This window comes from Heloderma suspectum, chromosome 2 (assembly GCF_057233095.1).
Source record: "Heloderma suspectum isolate Gila_16-S chromosome 2, 16-S_ref, whole genome shotgun sequence".
Lineage (NCBI taxonomy): Eukaryota > Metazoa > Chordata > Lepidosauria > Squamata > Helodermatidae > Heloderma > Heloderma suspectum.
Window position 1 is genome coordinate 271,172,501 of NC_139459.1, and position 7,970 is coordinate 271,180,470.

Consider the following 7,970-nt stretch of genomic DNA (forward strand, 5'->3'; position numbering starts at 1 on the left):
CAACAGAATGACATTTAATAGGGATAAATGCCAAGTTCTGCACCTAGGAAAAAGAAACCAAATGCACAGTTACAAGATGGGGGATATGTGGCTCAACAATACTACAAGCGAGAAGGATCTTGGAATTGTTGTCGATCACAAGCTGAAGATGAGCCAACAATGTGATGTGGCTGCAAAAAAAGCAAATGCTATTTTGGGCTGCATTAATAGAAGCATCGCTTCCAAATCCCGGGAAGTACTCGTTCCCCTCTACTCAGCACTGGTTAGGCCTCCTCTGGAGTACTGTGTCCAGTTCTGGGCACCACACTTTAAGAAGGATGCAGACAAACTGGAGAGGGTTCAGAGGAGGGCAATGAGGATGATCAGAGGACTGGAAACAAAGCCCTATGAAGAGAGACTGAAAGAACTGGGCATGTTTAGCCTTGAGAAGAGAAGACTGAGGGGAGATATGATAGCACTCTTCAAGTACTTGAAAGGTTGTCACAGAGAAGAAGGCCAGGATCTCTTCTTGATCATCCCAGGGTGCAGGACACGGAATAATGGGCTCAGGTTACAGGAAGCCAGATTCCGGCTGAACATCAGGAAAAACGTCCTGACTGTTAGAGCAATACGACAATGGAACCAATTACCTAGGGAGGTGGTGGGCTCTCCCACCCTGGAGGCGTTCAAGACGAGGCTGGACAGCCATCCGTCAGGGATGCTCTGACTTGGATTCCTGCATTGAGCAGGGGGTTGGACTCGATGGCCTTGTAGGCCCCTTCCAACCCTACTATGCTATGATTCTATTCTATGATTCTATAAACAATACAATTTCTGTGATATGCTGAGTTGGTTGGTTTAATCCTCGAATGATCTCGTGCATCCACCAGCAGCTTCCCTGCTATGTCAGTAGCTCTGGCTCTGTAAGGGGATGGACTCTGCGGGTCCATCTTCTTCTCTCCTCCATATACCCCTGATTGGTGATCATCACATCACCCGGGCAGCCCACGCGAAAACAACCTATCAGGAAGGGAGTCCATAATGTCAGGACACATGATGTCATGCCACACTACACATTTCCAAACTACAGCTTCCAAGATGCACTTTGATATTGCTCATGTGCAAAAACCTGTACACATGGAACAAGATCTCATATTAATGGAGAACTCTTGTCCAGGATTATGCAGATGAATTTGTTACTTTCAGAGGGAATAACACATTCACTTGAGATAAGTTCACCCCAAACAACTCAGAAATGGTGAGCAGTATCAAACAACTAAGCAAGGGGACATAAGTGGGTGTCACTCCCTCCTATCCACACCTGCTCCACTCTAAATTGTGAACACACCCAGCTTTGCGTTTTAGCCAAGCAGGTGCAGATGTGTTTAATAAATATGTGCACATCTGGTTTGACCCTAACAATGAGGCTGAGTTTAGAAAATTTTGCTTGGAGACAGGATTTAAACTGGACTCCTTTGAAACCAACCATGTGGTAATCCTATGAAAAACCTCCTGGTGTCTGGGACCAGCCAATCATTTTAAACAGAAACCAGTCTAGGTAGGGCCCACAAAGGACTTTGAAAGGATGAGGACTGGGAAAGGGCTCTGAATGGGGGAGGGCTAGGAATTCCCACCTTCCAGTACTGGAAGTGAGAGGAAATGAAATGGGGTGGTTTCATTTCAAATTAGGCCAGACTCAGTTTAGCATGTGCTCCATCTTTATAATCACGTAAAACAGGAGTGGGAAACCTGTGGCCCTCCAGGTGTGGTTGGATTCCTTCAGCCCTCAGCAGCATGACCTATGGTCAGGGGTGAGGGGGGTTGTAGTCCAACACCATCAGGAGGACCATAGGTTCCCCACCCCTGGCGTAAACTATTTGCTAACAAGCTTGAATGAGTGTATTCACATTTTGAAATACTTACACTCAGTTATCTATCATTACCATGAAAAGAATAGAGGTACTATAAATTAACTCAAAACCATTAATGCATTAATATTAGGCAAGACATACCTTCAAAGGTTTCCAGATATTCTCACTGGATAATTCAATTATTTGGACGACTTCCATCCATCTTTTAGCCTTGCCCAGGGGACAGAGCTGTTTGTGGAACAAGTGGGCAGTAGCAGGAAGGCACCAAAGAGGCTCACAGACACTTGGATAGACAGCGTCATCTTCCTCCAAGGCCTAAGCCCAGAAGAGGCTCTCCTGGGCTTGGAGCTTCAGCTGTTGAGAAAGACAAAGCTGTCATTGCAAGTGCCAGGCTCTCCCAGCTCTGCAAGCAACTCTGGCCTGTGTCAAGCGTAAACTCAGGTGGACTACTAGAAAAGAAGTTAACTGATAGTTCAAGAGTTCCCAAGTTCAGGACTTCCTAGGCAGAGTTCAAGATTTCCTTGATCTTGTGTTCAAAACATTACTGCTAGTCTCTTTCTGAGTTGATGAATGGACGGACAAACATAAAGAAAAATAATTGTCTCTAACATTCTGTCCACAACTACAGACCCACTTAGAAGGAAGACACTGCAAACAGCTCCCTATCAATTTATCTCTAGAAAGTGCTCCCACATTATGATTTTTCTTATTAATCCCTGATGAAACAAAATGCTAAACCAAACGTGTTTTACTTGTTTGTAAAATGAAGCCCCAAGATAATCTCAACATCTTAATTCATTTTGAAAATTTAACTTCTATAACATTTGTTTATTAGTTTGTTTCCTGGGAAGAGACTGAGTTGTATTTCCAAATCCTTTTAGCTATAGGGTTCCTGCATCACCACCCTAAAATACTTGACATGTCGGATTCTTCAAAGGTTCCAGTCCTCAAAGTTTAGTCATACTTAATCCCACTGAAATCAATAGGGCTTGAGTTAGTTGTGACAAACTCATCCCACTGATTTCCATAGGATTTTATAACTTCAGTCAGATCAGAGGTATTTGCTATTACATTTTGCAGAGATAGGAGACACTATTACATTTTATAAGTTTCTCTGAGTACCTGCTTCAGGGAGTAAAAGTGAAGGGGAATGATGGAGGGTTTGTATGTCTTATGCTAGAGATAATCATTTTTAAAGAGATTTGGAAGTGGTCTGAGAGAAGTTTCACTTCCCAGCAGGAAGTGAGGCCAAGTTGTTGTTTTTCTGGCCTAGCTGAATTTAAAGAATTGTCCCTCCTTTTTTCCATTTTCTTATATGCTGAGTAGCATAACAATAGTGCATTGAATGACCAAGACCAGGGTGACCAGGTCATTTTTAATGACCATCACATCTTGACTTCCCTGCTTTACAATTGTGCTTATGCGCAATACAGTCAGTGGTGATCAAAAATGAGGTTCTCACTTGTGACTCCTGGAATACAGGGGAAGCTGTGTCTGTATCTTCTCAGAAAGCATAGATAGTGGTTCTGTCTCTGTTTACATAACTGAAGCAGGAACAACTGAACTTTTGTTACCTTAGGCACTTGCCAAGTTTGCCTCTGTGGCTGGACCAGCCCTGCGCCCTACGATGTGCATTTCTATCATCCCGTTGTCACCCCTGTTCAAACTGCTTTTGAAGGTTTTCAAAATCTGTTTCTCCTGGTTTTTCCTTCCTCTCCTTCCAACAGTCAGTCAGAATACCATGCCCAATGAGCATGCTCAGGCCTCCCTGGGCTGTTTCCAGGTTCTGCTATCTTCTAATACCTAAACTAACTTTTTTTTAAAGCACATTTGCTCTTTTGAGATAAAGATGTTTCCCCCTCTTGAACACCTAGTGTGTGGGAGAGCCACTTGGAGCTCCAAGTGCATCGTGAGCAAAAAGAAATCCTTTTGCAGATTTTGTTTGCAGTTTGGAGAGCGTGCATACAGGCTATTGCAAACTCTTTAAAAAGAAGGAATGGTCGTAAACTCTGGCGGTTTCAAGTGGGCAAATGGTGCTGCTATAATATTTAAAATGCAGCATTTGTGTGCAAAATATAGGAAACATATGTTTTCCCAGATGGCCCCCTTAACATTTGATTTTCAAAAATAAAGACTGAGATGGTTATTGGCTCACAGAATGGCAGGATTCTCTGCAGGCTATTGTTATAAAAGTAGCCTTCAGGCTACTCAGATTGACAACTTCTATGGAATAACATCTTCTGATGGCCTAGGCAAAAAGATCCTATGTGCTACTCCGGTTATATTGCTAAACTGATGACAGCCCTTTTCAGTTGTTCTCCCCTCACGAAGGAAAGACCACAGGCTGTGCTCATTAGCCATACCCCTTCCGTTCGTTCCAATGAGCTCCACCTAGGGTTTTAAATCACATGGGGGCCTGAATGTGCAGAGCAGGCTCTCTTCAGACCTTGCCCCCTAAAGCATGTGCGGCAGGGGGTGGTGCCAATGAGGACTCAAGGGACAGTGCCAGCAACCATGGCCCTCTCTTCCTCCTCACACAGTTGTAATCAGGCCAGGGGAGAATGTGAGGGAAAGGATGCACAGACTTTTAACAAGCATATTTATTTATTTATTTTGTTACATTCATATCTTCCTGCCTTTCCTCCAAGAGCCCAAGGCACTGTACATATTCTTCCTCCTCTCCATTTTATCCTCACAACCTTGTGAGGCAGGTCAGACCGAGAGTCGATGACTGGCCCAAAGTCACCCAGTGAGCTTCGTGGCCAAGTGGGGACTAGAACCCAGGTCTCCCAAGTCCCAGTCCAACACTTTAACCAGTACACTTCACCACACTACATCACACTGGGGGAGGGGGGAGGCCAGAATGATACATAAGTATCATCCCCCCACACGCATACACACACCTTTGTATCTCCTGACACGAAAGAAGAATGCCCAGATTCTGAGTCCCTATCTACACTACAAATTTACATTGGTATCTATTTATCTGTCATGGCTCTCACCAGATAGAGCCTTTCTGCATGAGGCATTTATTGTGCACTTGTGATTCCTCACTCACAGTAGTTTCTGGGTGCTTTACATGAAATTGTCATCCTCCAGGGCCTCTCCCATTATTTGCAACAATTATAGTGGTTTGTTTGTTTTTCCTAACGAGGAAGGTCTGGTATTTCTGTGAATGGTGGCATAAAACCCTGGTGTATTTGTGCAATTCCACTATACCACAGCACCTCCTAGTAGTTGTGTAATGGAACATATGGAAAGGCAGAGAAAAAAAAACGCTGGGAAAAAATACATGTAAAGGAGCCAATCTTAATTCCACGAAGAAACAGAAGCCTCGGTAAAGTGGCAGGTTAAAAGCCTCATGTAGAAAAGCCCATAATCTTGGAAACTCCAGCTAAGGTGCTGGAAATTCTCTGGGCCCCTTCTCACAATTCCCAGGGTTCTGTGGAAAGGGATTGATTGATTGATTGATTTCTATACCGCCCAATAGCCGAAGCTCTCTGGAACGACTCTTCACTTGTAGCCTATTTATACCTGAGCCTCTTTCAGTGATAGGAAAGGGCATAATTTGTCAGGATTAATGTCCAGATTGGCAAGGGATACAAAATTCAGTGCCTCAGGAGGAAAACCCTAGTATGACCTACAGGTCGTCATGTGTCCTGCTTCACCAGTCAGATATTGATTGACCATGTTGACTGCGGCTGATGGGAGTTGAAGTCCAAACCATCTGGAGGGCACCAGATTGGGCAAAGATGTTCTAGGTGGTTCCATTCTCCATGTTTACTTTTTAGAACTGGCTCTTAGGGATCTGAAATAAACTATCCAATGTAAACAATTGTCAATAGTTCAGAGCCCTCTGTGGATAATAATGACTTGGTATTTATACAGCAAGTTATTATTGTAGCCTTTTTAATGAGCTTCCATCATGCATTAAAAACGTTGTTGTTCAGGCAGGCATTTGGGGTGGGTTAGGGTATTTTAGAAAATGTTTTTATTGTAGAATTTTATTGTTTTAAACTGTTTTTATTGTATGTTGTACATTGCCCAGAGTGGCTGGGTGACCAGCCAGATGGGCGATTAATAAATTTAATAATAAATAAATAAATAAATAGCCCTAAGGGCTTAATGCACTTCACATACATTATCCCAGTAATCCTTATGACAATCCTGTAAAGTAAACCAGTATTATTATCACTACAGTACAATTGGTGGTTAAGGCTGAGAACTGTGGTTTCTCTAAGGCCACCCAGTAAATTAATTCAAACCAAGACTTCCATCTCATAGCCCATACACTTAACCCCTATGCTACACCACCAGCTCTCTCGGACTTTGGAGATATATTTTCCCTGAAGGCACTCATTTGGCGTTCACATGTCTTTTTCTAATGTGATAAATAAACATTCACCAAATGCCTTGCAATTTCCAATACATATGCAGAGAGAGATTCTTCATCTACGTTTTTCTGAAATCTTTTACAGATTCTTATCTCAAGCTTCAGCTAGTTGGGTTTTCTACCTTTCTATATGGGCAAGGGAAAGATAAAGTGTGTGTGTGTGTGTGCGTGTGCGCGCGCGCGCACGTGTGTGCATGCGTGTGTGAGAGAGAGAGAGAGAGAGAGAGATTCATTCCTGTGCGATATTGAGATAGTTACAGTTCGGACAGCACAGTGACCCAATCCTTACCTGGAAGACAAATGGTTGGCCAGTTTTTTTTTCTAATCTAGCCACTTTGGAAAAATTGTTTGTTCTCATCCTGTTTGAAACAGCTTCAAAGTGGCTCCAGTCTAGACTGCGCCAAGATAAATTACAAACCTAAAGAGCTGATATAAAGCACAGAGGAGAGCGGAAAATTTGCATGAATGTAATTACAGTTGTAGGAAATATTTGTATTTATGTACGTGGATGTGTATCCTAAATCCTGACTACAAAGAAAAGAGAGTGGGAGGGAGAGCGGACAAGAAGTTTGTGTGTCAACCATAATGATTTTAGATACCTCCAATATAAGTTTTCTGAGAGGATTGAAAAACACTATCCCTTTGAGAAGACCAAAGTGGGGACACAAGAAGCTCCTCCCATAACTAGAATTTCAGCCAGCAAATCAGAACATAGCAGCTGAACAAATCTGAGTGTGACTATGGAGAATAAGAGGTTGTCAGTGTGTAGAAAGAAGTGTAATGAGCAGTCTTGAGGATTTCTGTAACATAAAACAAAGGCATGAACAAGTCAGTTGTGATTAAGTCCTAATGCAATCAAGGAATGGTACTTCATTTAAATCATAATTAAAATCCATCCCCCTGGGTGAAATCCACTCAAAATATGCCACCGGGAGAATGGATTCTTCCTTTCCCTTGCAGCTCCCCAAGTCTGCTCCAGAAGGTTGAGGGACCCACCAGAGCAGATTCATGGAGCGCATGGGGGTGGGGTGCAGGGAGGAGGAGAGGGAGGAAATATCCCCTTTTATGAGTGGAAATGCTTGTATGATGTTGGCTGTCAACCATAGTTTTCAATGGGACTTGTTGGGGACTAACTTTGGCTGGATTGTGCCCAGCAAGAGACACTTGGAAAAAGATAGACACTCGGAAAAAGTGCCCCAAATGTAAAGAAATATGGTCTTGTGGTTTGGAAAGGATTGGGCTGCTGATCATATTCTCTGTTGGGGTTGACAACACAGACTAGAATTGGTGGGTGCAGTACACATTTCATATTATCATATCATATATAGGCATCAATTTGAGTCTAGTCACTAATTACTGCAAGTGCAGGACAAAATCTAGATTACTGCAATGTGTTCTACATGGGGCTGCCCTTGAAGGCAACATGGAAACTGGAGTTAGTGCTGATTGCTGAATGTGGCAGGCAGCCAGAATGCTATCAGGAACAGCTTATAGAAATCATGTAACGCTGTCCTAAAGGTATTGCACTAGCTGCCAATATGCTTCCTGTTTGAGTTCAAGGTGATATTGATGATGTATAAAGCCCTAAATGCCTTGGAAGCTTGATATTTGAACCTTCCCGTATATACCTGCTCAAGTATTGAGATCTGGAGAGGTGGCTCTTCTCTGTGTCCTACCGTTGGGAGCTGTACATTATGTGGAGACACGAAAGAGAGCCTTGTCAGCTG